Source organism: Saccostrea echinata, unplaced genomic scaffold (genome assembly GCF_033153115.1).
Source record: "Saccostrea echinata isolate AGI-Se365-2 ecotype Australia unplaced genomic scaffold, CSIRO_AGI_Sech_v1 ptg000022l, whole genome shotgun sequence".
NCBI classification, from domain to species: domain Eukaryota; kingdom Metazoa; phylum Mollusca; class Bivalvia; order Ostreida; family Ostreidae; genus Saccostrea; species Saccostrea echinata.
In genome coordinates this window covers 13,310,967-13,336,043 of record NW_026889771.1, presented here as the reverse complement: position 1 = coordinate 13,336,043, position 25,077 = coordinate 13,310,967, and the positions used below count along the sequence as shown (strand labels likewise).

The window sequence follows — 25,077 nt, the reverse complement described above, 5'->3', positions numbered from 1 at the left end:
TGGCAACCATGAAAGTTATTTTTAGAATAATATTGCCAATACCTAATTACTTAAGGTCAAATATTTTTATTGTTTTTTCTTATGTTGTTGATTGACTTTGATCATTTAACACCTATCATTAGTGAATATTGAGCGTTTTTCTGCATTTTTCAGCATCTAAAATGTATTCCAAATGTACCCATGGTTACCACTTACTTAGAGATAAATTCTAAATAGTTTCTTTATAGCATAAGTGGCAACAAGGTGTCAGGTTTTTGTGACAATGGTTTGTTTGTTTTTCTTAATCTTTATTAAGGCTTAATAAAGATTCAAAGTATCTGAAAATCTCAATTTTTCCAACTTTTCTGGCTGTTACCATGGCAACCAAGACCCATAGCAACGAAATTTTATTTGATATATGTTTCTGGTGTCAAGTTGTAATAATGAGCAAAGATTCATCAAAATCGGTGACCATGCGTGGCAAAGAAGTTTAAGTGGTTACAGAGAATCGCTATTAAAGCGTGACTTGGGAATGTAAGATGTCGAGGAATTTCGGGGTAACGCTAATTACCGACCTCGTCCCAAATGATGAACTTGGTAAATATACAATGGATGATAAAATAAAACATACAATAAATTAAACATATAATTTGTCGTTTTATAGTCCAGTATTTTACAGGGAGTATTGTTTAACTTGTACTGTGTTTCTACAGAAGTGTTTCCCAAAGTAAAGGGAATAAATAGGGAACCGTAACAAATACAAATGGAAAAGATAGAATATTTCAACGTTTATTCAATTTTGAGTCAAGCTATACAAATAAAGAATTTGTGGCTTTATTTGTTCTCTTGTATAGATTTTTCCATAAGCTTGATTCAGGGTACTCGGAAATAATTCTAATCCATGGAGGATCAATTTGCGGTCTTCTGTCAGGTTTGCCATTTTGGCGTGATCGATATTAATCTGTGATATTAATGTCTCGAGCAAATGGTACCGCATGTATAAAAAAATGTTAAAGCTGCGAAGAAAGTTATACTAACACCTTAATACCATAATAACCTTTGATAACATTGAAATTGGCTAGGACAATGTAAAATACGTAATTTTTTATGCACGCTTTATCTGAGATTCCAGGGCTAGATCTATTAATAGGTATCATGCATATTCATAAACCAAGACCAAAGTATACCTGTGAAAGCTGTGTGACGTAGTAAGGAATCATAACACATCGATGCGCACAACTATGCGCGATCGAATATCTGCAGTCGCAAAATGAGTATACTGGTATAGGGAAAAGAGTACTAATTAATTTCCCATAGAACTCTATACAAACCCTATGCCCTCCCAGTACTTTACTAATTCCCTTTCAAACAAATCTCTGATATCATTTGAAACTTATTAAAACACGGAAAAAAATATACCGTGCCGTGGCGTTTATAGGTCAAATTTGCAGTTGTTTACAACTAGACTGGTACCCTGACATTGGTTAACGGGCGCAAGCGCCCTGAAAAACCAACTTGTAATTCCTAGCGGCAGCGACTGGAATCAAGGGCAGAGAACCAGTGCTAGTTTACAACTTACAGTAATCGGCAGTAAATGGCACTCTACATCTAAAATCAACCCCACTCCTTTAGTTCCCCCTGGTATTTCAATACTTTCTGTAATATTCCCTCATTCAATCATTTATTTAAAACTAATATTTTTACTTTAAAATGAAAATATTTACACACCTGAATTCAGCCAATCAGGTAACGCCTACCCATTTACATGTTATGCTATTCTCCATCCGGTGATTAGACTGGTATTGCCTGTCTCTATCGTACGAAAGAGACAGGTGATCACCGCCATTGAAGCCAGGGATTCCTGGCTTGAGTGATGAGCCATATATCGCCGCTGTAGACTGGTATTGCCTGTCTCTATCGTTCGCGCATATCAGTCTATCGCCGCTGCTCTACGATACAGCATGGGAAATAATTACACAATAAGGCGATCTGCTGACTCAGTGAGTCAGCTTTAAAGGTGCTTGGACACAGATTTGATGTTAATATTTTCTCAAATTTTCTGTATAAATGTAATGTGATAAGAAGCTTGCTGATCTGTTAATGTCCCAAATTATCACTGATTATCAGATTATAAACAGCATTACGCCTGAAAATTTAGAATTAATTCAGCTTAGTGAAATGTCTTGTATGTAGTATGAAATGTTTAACACTACTGTGAAACAAAAATCTGAAAAAAGGAATATTTGTATGGTATGTGAAATTTGAAACAAGTTTATTAAATGTGCGATGTGGTATAAGAAATCATTGAAATACCGCGCATTCTAAGAAATAAAAGGATTGCAATACAATCCTCCCCGAATAACCTATTGCAACTTTTGTAAGCAATGAAAATTTGAGGTACCGATAATCATCCATAATATAGGGCTAGCAATTCTGCACTCTGTGATCTGTTTTGGTTTTCCCGAAATATTTAACACCCCTTCTAATGTTATTGTGATTTAAATTTAAGATACGTGGTGTAGGTTGACCGATTCAAAGGTTATAGGGTAGAACCGTTTTTATAAATAAAATTGGCAGAAAACAGGAAATTGCTATAGTCTGTTTCTTTTAAAAAGTGTCCTATGAAAAATGTGTTTCCAGACCTTTCTGAGAGATGTTCTTGATTTTAAACAGAAAAGGCTTGGGGGGGGGGGGTTAATCCTCCCTTTTGTGATAATTTACGGCGAAAATTTGAGCTCAGTAGTAACAATTTTTCCAAAATCGCCCAATCCGCTGGTAGAAAATAATGTGTAATATCTTCTACGACAAACCTTTGTTCACCTTATATGGCTATTGTTATAAATGCGCGGAGAGGATCTTACCACGAACAATTGACCAATCGTTGAATGAATAACAACGTACTGGACAACTACATGTTTACATTTTACTTCGAACACGTGGTTCAGGTCAATCTACGATCGATATAAAATGGACTGCAAACACCATTTAAAAAAAACAAAACTGTTTTTAAAAAAATATTTAAATGATTAGAAACTATGAAAGATGTCACTGGTGTTTGTTATTTGTTGATACGTTGTTAACTAGAAATATTATATAATAATATGTAGTCTGTGTTACGTTCAGAACACCAGCACTTCAAAGGTTAAGGAAAACGAGCAGCATCTCTTAGGCATTTAAACAATTAAATGGACAGTAAAGATTTTTTTACATGACAATACCCATGGTCACATGTGTTTTTGGCCAGGGAACCCACCTGACAATTGTATTAGATAGAACAACAAAGGAATACAGACGCAATTAAATCGCCTTACAGTCTGACTTTGAGAAAAGCTAGAATTCCACGTTTATTTAACGAATGAATTGTTTGTAATTGTGAGCATGGGAATAATAGAATAAAAATGGACAGATTACTTTTCATCTACGAAATGCATGAAAAAAAAAGTTCATTGTGCCTTTCCGATCGCCTGTAGATTTGGGTTTTTCCCAAGCGTAAAATTCCTGTAGTATTCGTAGTAACCCACAATGCAATTAACTCATTCAGCTGATTTTTCAGTTTAAGCCACGTTGGTACCTCATTTGCTAATCTGACGCCAAAAAAATAGTCCCAGTTTCCTTGCAAGTATTTTTGTTCAAAAATAAATTTTAATACATAACTGCAGAAAATAATTTCATTAGGAATACTTATTGAAGTTTGAATGAATTGAAGAGAGACTGAAGTACATTTCTACAGATATTATACAGTGGTGAAAACTGAAATGCAACATAACTTTTCTGTTTACCATGTCTCCACGTGGAAGTCACTTCCTAGCCACATTTCCGTGAATAATTTACCTTATCTCGTTGTAATCTCGCCAGAGCTACTGTCAGAGCTACTCTGAACTCCTCGAGTTTTATAATTTGCAGAACACCGAAAAATAAAAGGTTCCGAACACATTAGTAGGGGTGTTTAAATTCTACGTCAGCGATACATGTAGTTTTTATCAACCAATGAGCCGGCAGAGGGCTCTTTACATTACTGATCACCTGTCTGTACATTGCGCATATCAGACATATCCGGTGATTTGGTTACTCCTTTTCTTGGTATGCATGCGCGTATGATAGCCAATCTAACGAAATAGTTCTCTATATACATGCAGTGAAACATTTATGGGTTTAATTAATGATGCGTCTTACAGAAACATACAAAATAAGAATTTAATTTTATTTATCCTATCATACCAAAAGGGTGATTTTTTGGAAAACCAATTTCTTTTTTAATACCTACATATAAACAATTGACAGATTAATGCGCGTCCAATATTTTGAAGCATCGCGGGAACGACAATTGCCACAGTGTTAAAAAACTCTAAATACCGGCTATTTTGAGCTTTTTTTCATTATAGTGGCGAAAAATTAATACATATTATTATCAATTCATTTTCTTATGGCAAACTTTCAAGGTAAGTCTTTGTTTATATGCTTTAAATTGTAAAATAAATGTTTCAGAAAGGGGTCAAGACTAATGGGTCTAAAATATTTAACTTAGTTTATCAACTGATTGCATTTTCATCACCTTCATTCATTCCTTGAATTTCTTTACGTATTTTCAATGTCAAGGAAGCCTTACTAGTGCCATTAATGCCCCGAAGGACCCCCCCCCCTCCGACCCATCCCCCATAGAAAATGACCACTTGGCGATCTAATTTTCCGTATTCTCAGTCCGAAAATTGCCAAAACGAATATTTTTGCAATCCCAATCCAAGTTCTATATTTAGAACAAAAATTGCATGGACTCTAGACGTACCATGGTAAGCTTGCAAACGTGGTTATCTGTATAATAATGCAAAGATCTAGCGTATGGATATATTTTAAACATTTTATGTTTACAACAACCTTGACTTTAGTATGATATTTTTTTTATTTTTATGAATAATAAACGGACTATTGATATTGGTAATGTTAGCTATTATGCACGATATCTTGTACTCTAACCATACTAAGAAAAGATCCGAGTACGTGAATTATTGCCACAAATTGCTTTATCCAATCTTATCATATGCTAAATCAGATGGCAAAATACTTCCAATAATATGGGTATCTGCATTTCAGTTGAACGCGCTATTCAATGAAGAAATTAACAACTCTGTTATTCATGGTGAATAAATACATACATATTAACGAGAGCCTAAAAATAGTCCATGACATGTTTGAGGAATCCGAGATAGTTTCCATCGATTCAAATGGTTAAAAAAATTCGAATATGTCACAAACTCAGCAAAATTAAACAACAATGGTAACTTCAGTTTATTTTCCTGTATCTTGGTGTCTTAAGTCACTGAAGGTTAGTTTCTGCGCATGTGTGCAGCTAGTTCAATAGAACTTGAGTAGGTAAGTAGGTTACACAACTCCTATTTTGTGTGCTGTTTTTACTCCTGAAAAAAATCACTGTCATTTAATGAATTTCAGCCTGAATCTATATGATTTAAATGTTAAGCTTATTTTATTTTGCTCTACATAAAGGACTGATATCTAAATAAATTATACATGTTATAGATGAAGATAATTATCATAGATGTTTAGACATCAGGACCCCATTATGTTTATATCTTGTTCACCCAAAGTTTAGTATTCCTTACAATGATCTAAATATATCCTATTCATGAGAACTTCCTTCGGTTAACTTATGAATTGCTTTTGTATTGGCCAATATTATTTCGTCTCCTATACCTATATTTAGTTTGATAAATAACTTGCAAAATGGCGGATGTGAAAAGAAAACTAGATTGAGCTAAATGTTAATTTAAAATTCTTTAAATATCTTCTCTCAAGAATCACCGAGCCAGCATAGATGATACTTTTGTGGAAGTATAGATTTTAAATTGTTAAAGTCAATATAAAAGTTTTACATTGAAATCGTAGGAAAAATTCTTCTAAAATCCGGGAGGTTTTCTGTGGTAGTGTAGATTCTAAATTTATCAAATCATGGTTCCTGGGATAGGGTAAGATCACAATAGGCGATCAACGTTTTACATTAAAGTACATAGGTAAAGTTCTTTAAAAATCTCAAGAACTATTGGGTTAGAAGAGATAAAACTTATGTGTAAGCTTCCTGAGGCAGTGTAGATATAAACTGCTTAAATCAGGGTGTGTCACAAAAAGGGATCAGGTTTTTTTTTACATAGCAAGATTTAAAATATCATTCATATAGAAGCATCCGCAAGTAGTGAAGATTCAAGTTAGTACAAATCATAACCCCTGGGAGTAGGGAAATGTCACAATGGGCAACAAATATTAAACATATGAATACATGGGAAATTTTTAAAAGTTCTTCCTCTAAAGAATAGCAAAGCCATTTTTACTCATATTTATAAGGAAGCATACTCAGAGTAAGTTCATGTTTTTCCAATCATGACTTCCTGATATAGGATAGAGCCATAATATGTGATCATAGTTTTTCATTTCAAAATCATATAGGAAAAAGAATCTGTTGATGAAGAACAGAAGGGCCATACTTACTTAAGTGAGCGTTATGTTCCATGGGCCTATTTTTTTCTTGGCACTGCTGAGAAAATACATGTCCATGGAAGTTTTAAAAAAAAGGTTTTATGTACTAGTACTTGCAATGGAGAACTTACATTGTACAGTGAAACTCTGGGTAGCCTTAGGATGATCGATTGTTTGTATCATACACCTTAACATTAATTCATATAAAAAATAAACCCTTCCAATTTGTAAAAAAAGAATCCTGGATCCGCCGCTGTTTTCTGATGATGACACCTCATTCAATCCCCACACCTTGGCAAAGATTTTGTCATGTTATCCATTCCTTTATGGAAGAGAAATAAAGAGAGCGTTAACGTCCCCGGGTCTACATTGCATGTGGTTTGTTAATCCCAGTACAGTTTTGACAGGCTAGTTCCTCCTCCTTTTTCCGCAAAACTTACATTAACGACTTAGTCCGTTCACGACTCCCCCCCCCCCCAAAAGAACATCAATTAAAATATAACTTTTGACTTCTACGCCTACATGTATATGCAAAATTGTGCATAGTGTGAAAACTGTACTTGATATAAGAAAAAAAAAATGAATTATCAATGAATCCCTCTCAGCCATATCTACATCTGCGTTTGCAAATAGCTATACTTTTTCCTAAATCATCAATTCCAGAACAAATAATAATGGTCTGATCAACAAAGTTAGATTTCCCTTTCAAAGACGTCTAATTTGATTCTAATTCCTCTAGTTTTTTAAAAATAATTTTACCCCAAAATGACTGAAATCATGATAAATTCAATACTAACAAAAACAAATTAGTTATCAAACGTTCTTTCCCCTTTTTGGTTTCCTTTTCGTTTCTCTTTTTTCTTTTCTTTTTTATTTTTATATCCATACGACGCCTTTACCTTTAGAATTATAGATACACCATGGATTTGGATTATATACAGTGAGTTTGAGGAGAATCTTATTTTCTCACAGAAAAACCTTACTGACTGTTTAACCTTTTCTCTTTGCAGATCAAATACACCAACATCCTACGGATGATGGAGAGGGTTGTGCTGCAATTTACCAAACTTTACATGAAGTCATTTTAAAGAAATCAGGTAAGGTCAATGATCAAAGCCATGATATTAATCCCTGTAACAAAAAATAGTAAAAGAAAAACATGTGCCTGCATTGTAAAAAAAACTAATTAGCAAAATATACTTACGTTATTTAAGGATACAGACCAGTAAGTGCAGAACATGTACATGAGTTTGATAGATACATAAATCAGTTTCCACACCCACCACCACGGGACATTGATCATGACAACAGTGGAACACTATTATGGACAGAACCTGATATCTCTACATTCATACGGGGTCTTGCAGGTTAGAAATCATTAAGGGTTTTTTTTTTATCAAATGACAATACTTGCTGTCGCAGGCAGGCCGATTGGTCGCCACACGAAAGGGAATGCAAGGACTAAGTTCTTTGAATTAAATACATTTAATGGCTTAATAGATATTTAAAATTTCGGAATGGTTCGCTGTTTTGGTTGAATGGCTCTCTGGACCAAATGGGATCTACAAATTGTAAATTACATACATTATAACATTTGAATCTAAAATATACTAACTTGATTCGTGTTCATGCATATCACAACCCTTACTGTATACTTTACATTTTACTGCATACTGCATTTTACTGCAAATACTCAAGCATTTTACTGCAGACTGCAGTTTACTACAACTATTCAAGCATTTTACTGCATACTGCATTTTACTTCCACTACTCAAGCATTTTACTGCACAACTCCACAAAATATACGAAATATTTGCGTACTATACACACGTACTTTACACCACACAACTACTACATACTTTAATATACTCGTGTACTATTTGAATAATACTTGAAATGATAGCAATGCACATATTACTCAATCACATAATTTACATCAATATTAAGAACTAAGGTCCTTGGCCAATTCAGGAAACTGTCTAAGATAAAAGCCTTTAAATTGATATAAAAAAAACTTACCTCAAAAAAGATGTGAAAGTCTGGTCAATACTTTATATTTATGAATAATACTACTGTAAATACTTGAGCAAGGCAAGTCCGTCTGCTCTACTCAATTGCTTTACCGAAACTGACTTCAGTTATTTTGAACATCTTTTTTTTTTTTTTAGGATGGAGTGATATTCCTGAACAAGATATATCCCGTTACATAAATATTTTTCAACATTACCCTCATAGTGATCTAACAAAAATGTACAACCACATTATGAGAGAACTAGGTATGCACCTTTTAGGAAAATAAAAATGTTTTTAAAAGTTCAGATCTTATTATTATTTCGTTATTCGTCCATTAGATAAATGAGTTTATCAAAGATTAAATTGGAACGAAAAAAGAAAAGTATTTTATGTAGATTGTAGTATTTTAAGTATTCAAAAAAATTGAATTTTTATTAGAAGTATAAGTGATATTACAACCTGCTGGATAACTTAAATGACATTGTTTATTGTCATGGTATAATTTAATAATGCACTCTACAACATTTATAATGATTTAAAGTAAAATTTTTAAGAATGCAAAATCACACAAAATGTGAAAATCAATTTTCTTATGTTTAGGAAATTGAATTTTTGAGACGTCACGTATCTATATTATCGGACTACTATTTATATTGACATCCTCCATTTCGTAGGTCGTAGTCCCACAGTCCGAGAGTTGGGCCGATTGTTACCAATTCTTGAAGGTAATGAAGCTTATGAGTCCTCCCGTAAAACACCAGGTATTTTAAGCTGTTCAAAATATTCGTATTTTTCCAAATTGTAGAGAAAGGGGGTATTTATTATTTTTATAAAATAAATCTTTAGACATGGTGTTATTTTTATTTCCCTTTTCAGGACAGTTTCTCATTGAGTTGGAAGAGTCTAAACGAAATTTACAGTTAGAGAGATCCCAAAAGAATTTGTTGAAGAGTGAGCTTCTTTCGATGCATGTTGATCTGAATGACTTAGAGAGAAAGAATAGAATGCTAAAAATTTGTTTGTGCTTGGGTTTGTGTTTAATGTGTTTGATTGTTTTAGTCTTACAATAACATTGTGAAAGACATTAAAACATAAGATCCAGACAGATCTATCATTGCACACATGTTTAAATTCCGATTTACTAACTACTCGCCATTTTTTCATTTTATAGAAAGAAGTTTATTTTTTAATTTTCTTCTAATATGTTTAATATACTGTACCCCTTTTATTCTTCTTTAAGATCCAGTATACATTAACATTCCACATACATTTTAGAACTTCTAATATCCCAGTCATTTTAGCTCACCTGAGTTGAAAGCTCAAGTGAACTTTTTCTGATCACATTTTATCTGTAGTCTGTCTGTCTGTCCGTCTGTAAATTTTCAAATTTTCGACTTCTTCTCCAGGACCACTGGGCCAATTTCAACCAACTTGCCACAAAGCATCCTTGGGTAAAGGGGATTCAATTTTGTTCAAATGAAGGGGCACGCCCTCATTCAAGGGGAGATAATTCAGTAATAGGGAAAATTTGGTGACATGTTTTAAAAATCTTCCTCTCAAGAACCACCGGACCAAAAAAGTTGAAACTTATAAAAAACTTTCTTTACATAGTGTAAATTTAAGTGTGTTCAAATGATGACCCCCTGGGATAGGGTGGGGCCACAATGGCGGATCAAAGTTTTACATAGGAATTTATAGGAAAAAAACTTTAAAAATCAAAGCCATGATTAGTCATATTGATATGGAAGCATCCTATATTCATATTGATATGGAAGGTAGTGAAAATTCAAGTTTGTTCAAATGATGACCCCCGGGGGTAAGGTGGGGCCACAATGGGGATCCTTTTAGAAAGGAATATATAGGAAAAAATCTTTAAGAATCTTATTCTCAAGAACAGCTTCTTCTCAAGAACAGCAAAGCCATGTATAGTCTTATTCATATGGAAGGATCCTCAGTTAGTTTAAAATTCAACATCCCCATCCTTATGTAAACTTTTCAATACTGAACTGATTTGTGCTTTTTCCTAGTCAATGTGCTCAGGTGAGCGATGGCCCATAGGCCTCTTGTAATATTAATAGTTTTCAAATTTCCTCATGCTTCCTTCGTGAAAATGTAGAACAAGAGTTGTGATTTGTTCATAAGAATTGGAAACTTTCTTATTTTATTCATTGAAATCGTTGTTGATCTTTTAAACTCATATTTAAGATTAAGAATACATTTGTATTATATGTTTAGAGAAAGGGAAAAGATGTATTTTTCAGATTAAATGTTGAGTTATTTTTATGAATACATGTTTTGCTAGACAGGGTATTTTATGTTTGTCGTGATGATGAAATTTTATTAATTTGATCAGATTGATTTTTGAGGGCAATGACAGTAAATATTTAAGTTTTGTTTTGTCGTTATGAAGTATTTTATCAGTTAGTGATGTCATTCTGAAGAATATATAATGAATGATGAAAGTGTGATCTATTCTTACAAATGTATTTATGATATTTGTCAACTGGTGAACACCGTAGTGCCTTTTTATGAAGGCAAATGGAATATCTTAATATTATATTGGTGCAATATATTTAACAGATAAACTTTATTGAAATAAAAAGATCAGTAAAAAAAAGATCGTGATTTCCATGTGCATTTATTTGAAAGAAAAAAAAATTCTGAGACTTATACATAAGCAGTAGAGTCCCTTTCCGATATGGGCCGTAATTTCGCTGAAACTCATTGAAGCTGAACGAAATGCGAACTGGATCATATCCAAAATAAAAAAAATAAAAAAACATTTTTATTAATATATAAATTTAGTAAGTAAAGAGTAAAAAAAAATATTTTTCATTTTGTCTTTGATAGTACTGTTTTAGTTTTTAGTTCTCTCCGATTGATTTTTTTCTAACCACGTTGGTATTTAATCAAACCACTGTTAGGTAGTTAGTTGTTTTTTTTTTTTAAATAGAAGTGTACGTCGTTTTAAAAGCAGTCATTTGAACAAAATGTTTCATACGTGGAAAAATAATGATGTGATCACCATGTCCACATAGATATCGGAATTTTTTTTTTACAACAGTGACTCGTTTATTTTTTTGAAATTCTCAATTTGTTTTAATGAAGGCACGAGCATTGAGTTGACATTATCTCCCTTTAATCACTAATATTTTGATAATGTGTAAAGATTTTGAAATATTTACAATTACAAAAGTATGTATGAACCAATATTTGATCACTTTTTAAACACTGATTTATGTAGCACTTGGCTGCCTTTATTCGTTCAATATAAATATTTAACATATTATTTTTTCAAATTCTACTTTTGTTGAATTAGAATATTTTATTTATATATTTAATTATCTGATTTCCATGCAGAATTATCCTTATACATACTGACTGAGAGTATTAAAGGGTGCACGAAGGACCCCCTTTTTATCGGTTAATTATTTGCCATTACTGTTGGTTCTTTGAATTGAATAAAAAAATTACACGAGATTAAAAAAATGCATATTTTGCTTCTGGGCAAAAGTGAAAATTTATACAACCTATGGCATATATTTTTAGAAATCAGTTTAACTGTATGCAAGTTGTAATCCTTTGAAAAAAATGACCTTGCAAATTCTGAGAAAAAAATGATTAATTTTTTTTTCAATTTCTCGGTTTCTATTTCAATAATACCCATTTTGAAAATTTTAAATTATGCTTGCACAGTAAAATTTGGTGATCACTACTCACAAATAAGTTGATGAAACAAGGATATCTTCAATGTCATATACATTCAATATTTCTCAAATCTATGCTTACAATACAATGTTTGTTAAAATGTGATTGACGTTTTTCTTACAATTTGTTAGGTCATTAATACGAGGGTTGTTCGAAAAGTTCGTGGACAATGTCAATCCTCGTTGTACTACTTTCAAGAAATTTAATATAAGCACATTATCATATGTAAAAATATTTATTTTGTTGATGTGTGAAGTTTCATTCCATTCGATTAAAAAGAAATCAATTTACTTTATTTTAAAATCAGCATGTTTGGTAACCCCGGAGCAAACTAAATAATATTATAACGTCAAAAATATAGCGTCATGAGGTTCTCAAAATATTCCCCTATACATTTCACACAGTCTGGTCCAATATCTGCTCATTTAAAACATGTCTCTATCAATTGGAATTCATTTTGTTAACAATTGTTCCAGTAGCATAATTTTGATCGTCAATGTTTTCTTTTTTACCGCTTAACTATGCTTTCACAAGACCAGCAACCATGAAATGCCTTTCTCTTTCCAAGACGTTACTAACTGAACGTTTTTGGGTTGATTCTTTATAGATAATCCGTTTTCTCACAGATCGTCCTCGTCTGATAGAGAGCCTCTATCATTCAAATACCGCCTGGGCCATTTAAACACACATATGCATGACCCGCTTTTGAGATATTTCATGTTTCTTACAACATTTTCAGAATTTATTCTGACGTTTTCCAGAGTACAACAGAAAATTGTATCGTAAACCGCTGCTCCGTGACGTTCTACAGCGTCACCTTTTTCTCCTTTTTCAATGAGAACGACCTATCTTCAGAAATTGATTTCTTTTCCATGAAGCAAACTATTAAGTCATAATTTGGAATAGGGAACGATGTAACTATTCTTAATTTGATGGTCTAGATTAATTTTGATTTTCAGCCATTTTACAGAGGATATGACTACAGAAATTAATTAGTGTAATGTTTGTAAATCGCTAAATTTTGACTTGCTCCGCGAACCAATTTTTGCAGTTTTTAACTCCTAATAAGTTTGAAATAAATCAAGATATTTTAAAATTTTTCAATACAAATCATTTGAATTTATAGTTACAATATTTCTACCAAATTTGGGTATAAAATGACGTGAAATAAAAAAGATATGATAGAAGTCCACGAACTTTCCGAACAACCCTCGTATTATACTGAACTGACCACGGATTTCTCTGTTTATCCGATCATGATCAAGGACACGCAGCGGATGTGACTAGTCAACAAGGGAGGCTTACTCCCCCATGGTACCTGATCAAAATAAATATGTAAGACGTTTCCAGATTTCCGAGTTTCCTTCTTTCTCAATTTATAGTGTTTATCAGACTTTTTTAGCATGATAAGTGTTCATTATCTTCACATTTCGTGGAAAAGATCACGTCATCTCGTTTATCGTACAGTTAAATTATTAGTTAGACGTCATAGTCTACAATCAGTAAAAATTCAAATGTAATTCAGATGTAACAAACTCTTGTGTCTTTTTTTCGAGCTCACTGGGATTTATCCACTTGACAAATTAATGATAGTAAGTATTATTGATTGATAAAACATCGTCGATATCACTAAACTTGGAGTTGAAGGCCACAACAACATTCTTCTTTTTCTCATGTAAAATTAAAGTTTTGGAATTCTGCTTTATTTGAGTATCAAAGCTGGTTTGTTAATTAAGGAACACAATAAGTGTCTATAAAAATTCCAACTGATAGTTGGAAGATAGGTTTGAAAAGACCATATATATATATATATATATATATATATATATATATATATATATATATATATATATATATATATATATATATATATATATATATATATATATATATATATATATATATATATATAGTAATAGTAATAGTAATATAAAAATTTATATAGCGCTCTATCAATTTGAGTCCTCTAAAGCGCTTTACAATTAAAATATATAAAAAGAGACAATGTTTAAAATACATAAAAAAGACATGTGAATAAAATTAATCATAATGTCTCTATCTAAATATAAGCCATATTTATATTAAGAAATCACAAATTAAAAGCTAGTTTGAAAAGATGTGTTTTAAGATCCTTTTTAAAACTGGGCAATGAAATACATTCTCTAAGTTTAAAAGGCAGAGAGTTCCAGAGACTCGATGCGGCCTTGTCTAAACGACGGTCTCCGTATGTTTTCGTGCGTGTCCGAGGTACCTGGAGAAGATGCGAGAATTCTGAACGTAGTGATCGTGGCGGGTTATAAACAGTCATGATGTCTCTCATGTAGACTGGGGATAGGCTACGAAGGGTTTTATATTGGATCCTGTATTGAACTGGGAGCCAGTGAAGATGGATCAAAGTTGGAGTAATTTGGTCTGATCTTTTAGAACGCGTGATTGGTTTTGCGGCTGTGTTTTGCACTCTCTGAAGTTTGGCGATGTGTTGAGAATGAACACCATATAGCAATGCATTGCCGTAATCAAGTTTAGATGTAACTAAGGAATTCACTAGAGCTTTACATGCTTCGTCACTTATAAACGGACGGATGCGGCCAATTTTGCGAATGTTCATGTATGCTGAACGAGAAATTGAGATACATTGCTTTTCCATGGAGAGGGTTTTGTCAAAGAATACACCTAAATTTTTGACAAAAGATGCATCACTAACGATACAATCACCGAATCCTAACTCAAGACTCTTCATATTTTTAACTCTATGTTTCGGTGCAGAGACTATGAGTCTATATATATATATATATATATATATATATATATATATATATATATATATATATATATATATATATATATATATATATAGTATACCAATTATTATTGGCGACATCTTTTATTCGCGATTCGTCAGTTTGAAATCAATCCGCGACGATTAATTTTCGCGATTTAGGAAACATTCTCTACGAATACAAAGCAAAATAAATGGTTCGTGGCGATTAATATTAGCGAGTTAAAGTAGGTCGCAAAACTTTTATATATATATATATATATATATATATATATATATATATATATATATATATATATATATATATATATATATATATATACATATCGTCAAAAGGAACTTCAATCCTTTTAATATCAATTGTGTTCAGAACCAGACTGATTTCTAACAAAGGAAATCGTAATGACCAATTAAATGATAAAAAAAATTTCCGACTCCCATTTTTCTTTAAGAAGTAGTCGTCTATTATCTCAATTTATCGTCACGATTGATTGTAAACAGTATATCATATGATTTGATGATGCAGACATTCCATATATTTTTTTGATTTTAATTCTTTAAAAAGTTAGTAGGAATTTTTGATAATCCACATTTGATTTACAACACATTGTGAATATTTAGTTGCACAGTACGAATAAAGTTTCTCCTTAACAATGGATAATATTTTAGGAGGAGTAAAAAAGGGGCTTGGACGCTTCAAATTTCTTTGTAAATGAAGATTAGGAATCCAGTTTAGGTAAGGTAACTCGAATTCACTTTCGTTGGTTGGAATTTAAAAAGAATTAAAGAATAAAATAATTAAGTAATTTTGAAGAATTTTATCCTTCGATAGTGAACTGGGAGTATTAGTTGCATTTCTGGAAGTATGATAACAAATTCCTCTGGAAAATCGCTTACTAGACGACCTTGCGATGAGTAGGTAAATCAAAACTATGCATTCACTTAAAAATCTGTGCTTAGGAAACAAACATTTCCATAACGCGTTTAGATATGAAGTTTTAGTTGTTGAACATAATATTAAACACGTTTATTAAACGTGTTCATTTATGTAAGTTGATTGATTGATTGATTGTATGTTGTTTTACGTCCCATTCGAGAATTTTTCACTCATATAGAGACGTCACCATATACCGGTGATGGGCTTCAAATTCAGACCTTTACTCGGCACTCAGGGCCATTGAACAGTGAGGGATCTTTATCGTGCCAACGCCTACCGTGACACGGGGCCTCGGTTTTTAAGGTCTCATCCGAAAGACCTGAAACTTTCACTTCAAAGTGCCGAGCGCTTAGCGAAGGAACAGTTGCTACCCATTTTTTTTTTATCGACTTAGGTCAGTCGCGGCCGAGATGCGAACTCACGACCTTCCGATCACGGATCGAGCGCTCTACCGACGGTTTATTTAAGTTGAATAGGAGGAAATGTTAAATTTCATTAAAAGATCTATATTGATATCAGTACAATGTAGTTTCATTAAAACTTGACAGGCATGTTTATCAAATGTAAAATATAAATCTTCAGTGAGTAGCGTACTTTTACGTAAATCTGACTTTCTTTTCTAGAGGTTAATAGGTTCCTATCGAACGTAGCAAAGACACATGTATCAGATTAACTGGTGTCATCTTCAAGTTCGAGTGCAATTGTTGTTTCATTATTCAAGCACTTCTTACATTCTAGAAGAAAATGAACTTTATGACGAATACTTTATTACTACGACGGTTTTGAATATCTCAAAAATATTCTTGTACATTGTAAATGGATACGCTTTGACAGTTTTTGATGGGATACAAATCATACAATGTATGTGTGCTAGTTAAGGACTTGCTGAGAGTTAAACAAATAACATGTACCTGTAGATGATCTTTTATTGACTGATTTGAGGAAAAGTGTCTGCAACCGATGCATATTGCAGTCAATTATAAATAAATATTTAATTATATTTAAATTCAAACTTCTTCAATATAGTAAAAATATTCAAGAAGTATTGCAATTTATAAAATTGACAAATGTTGGGGTTTTTTTTAATTGCACGGACTTATAAAATTTTGTTATCTATGTGTACGTTATATGTGCAATGCTGATTGAATTTGTTGGAAACTAATCAAAGTCTAATTAGTTTTCCTTTCAGTTTATGTGTGTAAATAAAGTGGTACACACATGGCCATTGTATATATATATATATATATATATATATATATATATATATATATATATATATATATATATATATATATATATATATATATATATATATATATATATATATATATATATATCATCATTCAGTGGCCTTTTAAGAAAATAGTTAGTATCGAATACATGCTTTAAATGATTGACAATTATGTGTATTGATCAGTGTAAAATGTACGAGAGGGTATTTTTTGCAGGTAAAAACTTGATGATAATAATGATGTGATTAAACACTTTTTTAAAAGTCTAAACACTTGCGTTTATGAGTTCAGACATGTTTAATTTCTAAGCACACACGTTTAAAATTCTAAATACTTTCTCGTACATGTTTAGACATTTTTCATGTTTAGGAGTTTAACAAATAAAAGAGGAGTGAAAACAAAGTGATTAGAAAGGTGTTTGGATTCAGCACACTTTTTTACAGTTTTATATGAATTTTGATGTTTTAGAGATTCATTTCACAATCAAATTGATCAGAATATAAGTTTCAAATACAAACAGTTAGATTATTTTTGTTGCACAGTTCCGCTGTTCTACTGTTGTATGTTTATACAGTTGTATAATCAATGCAAAAAAATCTACCATTTTTGGAAAACTTTCCTAGGCATCGGTAATCTTGTGTACTGTATATTACATAATAAATATCTGAAAGGGGAGAAGAGAAAGGGGAAAGGTCTCCTGTAAATAGTAGTTCATCACTAATAAATTTTGTCAAAGATGACCATGAAATGATATTCCATGAACTGAACAACAATTATCTTATAAGTATATTAAGGATGCTAATGGTTTGCTGATTTCAGTTAAGCTATGAATTGCAATTGCATTGGCCAGTATTATTCCGTAGGCGATCAACGTTTTACATTGAAATACATAGGAAAAATTCTGTAAATATCTCAAGAATTATTGAGTAAGCAGTGATAAAACTTATGTGGAAGCTTCCTGAGGTAATGTAGATTTTAAAATGCTTAAATCAGGACCCTTAGATTTAGGGTGTGCCACGACAAAGAATCAGTTTTTTTGCATAGGATTATATAGGAAATATCTTGAAATATCTACACAAGGACAACAATGCAAGATTTATATCATTCATACAGAAGCATCCGCAAGTAGTGAAGATTCTAGTTAGTTCAAATCATAACCCCCGGGAGTAGGGATGGGTCACAATGGGCAACCAATATTTTACATAGAAATACATGGTGAAGTCTAAAGTTCTTCATCTAAAGAATAGCTAAGCGATGATTGGTTATATTTGTATGGAAACATACTCAGTTGGTGTAAATTTATGTTTGTTCAGATCATGACTCCCTGAGATAGGGTATGGCAATAATATGTGATCATAGTTTTTCATATCAAAATCATATAAGAAAAAGAATCTGTTGATGATGAACAGAAGGGCCATAGTTACTGAGGTGAGCGTTATGTTCAATAGGCCTCTTTTTTCTTTGCACTGCTGTGAATATACATGTTCATGGAATTTATAGAAAAAAAGTTTGTGTATTTGCACTGGAGAATTTAAATTGTACAGTAAAACTGTCGGCAACCTTAGGATGATCTATTGATTGTATCATACTCCTTAACACTACTTCATAAAAAAAAAATAAACCCGTCCAGTTTGTAAATACGATCCGCCACTGTTTTGTTTTCTGATGCTTTCACTCCATTCAATTCCTGCATCATGGGAAAGATTTTATCATGTTATCCATTCATTTAAGGAGGTTGGATCCTGTTATCAAAAGTAATGAGATTTTATTTATCAAGTATATTTTAAGAATCTACACACATACAGTCTGTAGATTCATTAAAAATCAGATAAAAAAAAGGGGGGTCAATGTGCTTCTTTTGGTGCTACGGAGCATTAAATATTACCTTTTTGCATTGTAATAACGTCTAACACATAAATATTTTTTTTTTTCAGTTTTTCCTCTAATATTTTTAATCCAAATAAATTATATGAACAAACACAGTCGGTTTTCATCTTGAATAGTCACATTAAAATTTGTCACTACAAAAAATTTCAAATTTCTTCGCATACTCAATTATTTGACCTTTCTGCACTCAAAAATGTCATTTTTCTGGCATTAAAAATTTAACAAGCAATAAAATCATTTGAAAGTAATGACATTTTACCAAATTTAAGCAGAATTGTTAAAACTATTGTAGATATTTAGAAAAGAAAATTAAAATTGGGGGTCTGTGATGTAAATTATTAGATATTCCTAAAATAGTGTTAATTGTAAGCTTAAATTGGGCTATTTTTTTCCAGGACTTTCACAATATATTTGCTATTTTGTCAAATATGATGATGGAATTAATTTGATATACAATTTATGACCAGCATAAAACATTTCACTGCACAAAATTACTCTCTGTAGGCTGCATGTAAAAAAAAAGAATCGAAACTTAACAATACTGTAAATACTTCGAAGGAGGGAAATTGATCATTTTCTTCTTAAAAAACCTTTTGCCACAAAATATAGTTCCTCACTTTATGCTTTCGGTATGGAATTTAATCATGGAGTTTTAATTTAATATAGTTTAATTAGCATCGTAGAATCTAAATTTATTTTTAAGAACTAACTTATTATGCAAATTTTTTTTTTAAAAAGAGGTCAAGACAAAATGTGCTCAAAAGCTCAGGAACGAACCTCTTTAAGAGAGAGAGTTTACGTTCTTGGGTCTGTATTGTTAATCCCAGTACATTTTTGACATTATGAACAATTAACTTAAGGCTAGTTTCCCCCCTTTTTCACAAAATCTTCATTAACGACTTATCGGTAGTTCCTTTATCAATTTTCCCTAAAAAAAAAAGCCCGATCAATTAAGTTTACTAATTATTGTTTTCGACGCCTAAATGTGTATGTAATTTTTTTCGTACTGTTAAAACTGTACTTGATGTACGAAAAAAATATGAATAATTGTTGATAAATTCCTCTCAGACCCATCTACCTGCCTTTGGGAATAGGTATACTTTTTAAAAATCAATTCCAGTGAAAATAATAATACTCTGATCAACAAAATTAGATTTCCCCTTCAATCACGTCTAATATGATTCTGATGCCTCTAGGTTTTTTTAAAAAAATAATTATTCCCCAAATGACCGCTTAAATCATGATAAATTCAATGCTAATGAAAAAATAAGCAATCAAACGTTATTTCCCCTTTTTTGGTTTCCTTTTTGTTTCTTTTTTCCTTTCTTTTATATGAATACAACACTTTTAGTTTCAGAAACTATAGATACACTATAAATTTGGATTATATATGGGGAAGCAAAGGAGAATCTAATTTTATCACAAAAGTACCTAATTGAATGTTTATCTTTTCTATATGTAGATCAAATACACCAGCATCCTACCGATGATGGAGGGGGTGGTGCTGCAATTTATCAAACTCATTTTAAAGAAATCAGGTAAGGTCAATGATCAAAGCCATGATTTTAATCCCTGTAACAAAAAATAGTAAAAGAAAAACATGTGACTATATTGTAAAACAAGATGTGTTTGTGAAAGACTGATGCCCCCAGATAACAGTTTATGGCGAAGGTTAAAGTTTCTCAAATGCAAGCCAAACTCCACGGTCAAGGTCAAAAGATCAAACATCTTGTAACCCGAAGAAAGGACTTGTGTATATTTGTGAATATATTTGTGAAATACGAAAAACCCAAGCACCAATCATTCAAAGTTATGCCCAAGGTCAAACTGCTAGGTCAAGGTCCAAGGGTAAAAATTAATGGTACCCAGGGAAAGGCCTTTTTATAAGAAATACACATGTGAAATATAAAATCCATTGCACCAACTGTTCAAAAGTTCATGGCAAAGAATAATTTTTTAAAAGGTAAACTCCAAGGTCAAGGTCAAAAGGTCAAAATTTTTAGTATGCAAAGAAAGGTCTTGTCACAGGAAATACACCTGTGAAATATGAAATATCACTAGTACTAACTGTTCAAAAAAAATTAAGACCAAGGTTAAATTTAAAAAAAAATGGGTCAAACTCTAAGGTCAAGGTCAAAGTGGAAAGGTCTTGTTACAATGAATACACAGGTGAAGTATAAAAGCCCTAGCACCAACTGTCCAAAAGTTATTGCCAGGTTAAAGTTTGGAAAATTTTTGCAAAAGTGGGCCAAACTCCAAGGTCAAGGTCAAGAGGTCAAATATGTTGGGGCCCAAAGGTAGGTTTTGTCACAAGGAATACACTTAAGAAAAATGAAAACCATAGCTCAAACCAATCAAAAGTTATGGGCAAGGTTAAAGTTTTTGCGGACAAACAGACAGTCAGACAGGGCAAAAAATATATACCCCCGAATCTTCGATTACTGGGGCATAAAAACTAATTAGCAACTTCTATTGCATTAGTCAAGTAAGTGCTGAACATGTGTATGAGTTTTATAAATACATCGATGAATTTCATCAACCACCACCACGGGACATTGAACATGACAACACTGGGACACTATTATGGACAGAGCCTGATATGTCTACATTCATACGGAGTCTGGCAGGTAAGAAATCATTTATAATCGCATATGGACTTGTGTTACTATGTAAAGATTCTGAAATGAATATCGACTTGCTGTTTCTAAAACTGGAAATACTCTTCTATAAATTAATAATAGTGTTGACTTTACTAACATGACTTAATTCATGTTTCTGAAAAAACCCAGACACTTTAATTCCTAAGTATTGTAATATATTGTGAAGTTTTGTAATAATTGTTAAGAGGTAAAAATGCCTTGAATATTGATCTTCTTTTTTTTTTATCTTAAAACAAATTTGATATATTTTTCATAAATTGATAAAAAAAATATAATAAAACAAAATGAAGCCTTATTAATATGTACATTCCCTGAAATACTCTATCAGTATAAAGTCAATCACATTAAACATGTAACTATACAAATTGGACTAATAAATCTTGTAATCTTGTATTTTTGGATCGACCTCATGAAAGGGATCTCTCTCTCTCTCTCTCTCTCTCTCTCTATATATATATATAAATACTTTTTTAGGAGGGAGTGATATTTCTGAACAAGATGTATCCCTTTACATCAATATTTTTCAACATTTCCTGCAAACTGACTTGAGAAAAATGTACAAACATATTATGAGAGAACTAGGTAGGCACCCTTTAAGTAAATAAAAATGTTTTGTAAGTTAAAATAATATTATTATTTTTCAGTCATTAGATAAATCAGATTTTCAAAAAAGTAAAAATTGGAAAGAAAAAGTAAAAATATTATACAATTATGGACTCTTTCGATGGTGAATATGGTTTGTTATTCACCAAAAAAATATCAATATTGACCGAGGCGAAGGTCAATATTGATATTTTTTTGGTGAATAACAAATCATATTCACCATCGAAAGAGTCCATAATTGTTTCATTTTATAGTCCGGATTTGAATGAATAAGACATTGAAGGCTGCATGATGATTCCACTTTTATTTACGAACTTCTGTCGTGGAAAAATAAAAAAAAATGTCCAGATTACATGTTATAGCTTCCGTGTTTTCCTTTTGCTGTTTGTAAGACATCGAAATGTTAAGAAAATAATCCTGCGATAGGCTTGGTTAATGTTTTTCCTGCTCAGATACACAGATGGCTCCGGTCGTTACAACCATTGTTTACAACGTTGTTTGAGGTGTTGATTGTGACGTCACAATGCCGCTGCACGCGCACCGACCCTCCGATGAATACGACTTCAAACCCAGTGAATATGTAGTGTTATGAACTGTTTTCGTTTGTATAGATTATATAGGGGCTATAAATAGACTATATAATAATTTTATATATTGTCCCATAATATGAAAATAAAAAATAAAAAGTTTCAAGTTTAATTGGAATGAGTATGTGATATTACAAACTGTTGGATAATTTAATTGACAGATTATATTGTCATTGTTTTATTTAAATAATGCACTCTAATATTATAATATAATATTTATAACATTTAAAGTAAAAAAGATTAGAATGCAAAATCATGCAGAAATGTAAGAAATCTTTTTACTTATGTTTACTTAAGACAATTTTGAGACAAAGTCTACATCACATTATGCATGTACATATGCATTGTGCATGTACCATACAGTGATTTTGACTTCAAAAGCATTGTCTATAATTTATTCTTACATTCTCCATTTCGTAGGGCGTAGTCCAACAGTTTGAGAGTTGGGTCGTTTGCTACCCATTCTTGAAGGTAATGAAGCTAATGAGTCCTCCTGTAAAACACCAGGTATTTTTTTCCAAATTGATGAGAAAGAGGGGTATTTGTTTCAATAAAATAAAGCCTTTGACATCATGTTTTTTTTTCATTTCTTTTTAGGACAATTGAGTTGGAAGAGTCTTAATGGAATTTACAGTTGCAAAGTTCTCTACACAATTTATTGGAGAGGAAGCTTCTTTCGGTACATATTAATCTGCATGACTTACAAAGAGAGAATAAAAACCTAAATATTTGCTTGTTCTTGTGTTTGTGTTTAATGTGTTTGATGGTTTTAGTCTTACAATAAATTTGTAAAAGATATTGAAAACCCAAGACTCAAACAGTTCTAAATCTATTACTTAACACTTATACTGTCTAAATTCTGATTTACATACTCTATTTTATCATTTTATAGAAAGAAGTTTATTTTTATTTGCTACTAATATTTTACTATACCCCTTTTATTCTTCTATAAGATCCAATATGCATTTGCATGTCTATTGAATGTATAATAATCATGCAATGACAATCATTCCACATATATGTATATTTTAGAGCTCTTAAGATCCCACTCATTTTTGTCGACATGAATGGTTCTCCCCATGCATCCTAAATGAAAAGTCGTGCTGCAATCTTTAAAATTGGAAACTTTCACATGTTCTTCATTGAAATCTTTGTTGATTTTAAACTCATATTTGTTATCAGGAATACATCTATACAGGTGTATTATATATTTAGAAAAGAATGGGAAAAGATGTACGTACATTTATCAGAATAAATGTTGAGTGTTTTTATGAATACATATTTTTGCTAGATAGAGAATTTTATGATTATCATAATGAAGATAGTTCATTGATTGGTGATTAGATTATTTTTTATGACAATTAATATTTAAGTTTTGATTTGTTGCTCTGAAGTATTTTATTATTATACGTAGGTAGTAATATCATTATAAAGAATATATAATGAATGATGAAAATGTGAAATTTTTACAAATGTATTTAAATCTTTTGTCAACCGGTAAACATCATTGTGCCTTTTTATGAAATGAAATGGAATATGTTATATTGGTGCAATGCATTTAAAAGTCAGACTTTATTAAAATGAAAATGTCAGCGAAATAAATCCGTTTTTTCATGTATATTTATTTAAAAAAAAACTGTCAGAGATTTATACATAAGTTATGCATGGCAAAAATCAAAAATCATCGGAACGGAACAAACTGCACACTATTAATATAAAAAAAATATATAAATATATTCATAATATAAAATTACTTAGAAGTAAGGCGAAAAAAAAAAAAGCAAAAACAAAAACAAACAAACAAACAAACAAACAACACCCCCCCCCCAAGAAAAAAAAAAAAAAAAAAAAAAACAAGCGGGACAGACTTGCTGACAGACAGATGGTCAGACAGTTGGAAAGAAATGTAAAAGATGAAGATAAGGAATTGTTATTCATCTTAGAAATCCAATAAACAAAACGAATCTTGAACAGGGTGAAAATACGTAGGCCTGGAAACACCAGCGGTGGGATCATGTGCCTAGTAGGAGAAATAATCCCCTGTTCGACCTGTCACAACCAACATGAGCCCCATATATTGATCAGGATGACGGAGTAATCCGTAGTTGAATTTAGCAATGACCTAACAAATGGTTTAAAACATGTCAGACAAATTACGACCCAACGGCAGGTTGTTTTTACAACCAAAGTCAGAATAATGAATTGAAAC

General features: G+C 31.7%; 1 protein-coding gene and 1 long non-coding RNA gene across 3 annotated transcripts in view; both read left to right on the top strand.

Annotated features, from left to right (window-relative positions):
* Positions 1-25,077, top strand: part of LOC133190446 (charged multivesicular body protein 5-like) — a 445,151-nt gene that overhangs the window by 84,227 nt on the left and 335,847 nt on the right. The window lies entirely within an intron of this gene.
* Positions 7,425-11,221, top strand: LOC133190940 (uncharacterized). 2 transcript variants are annotated; one of them, XR_009721634.1, is made up of 5 exons: positions 7,425-7,559; positions 7,677-7,829; positions 8,631-8,738; positions 9,150-9,236; positions 9,352-11,221. It is a non-coding gene; the product is annotated as an uncharacterized LOC133190940 (long non-coding RNA). The 2 variants fall into 2 exon arrangements; XR_009721635.1 differs by having other exon boundaries at positions 7,427-7,559; positions 9,150-9,200.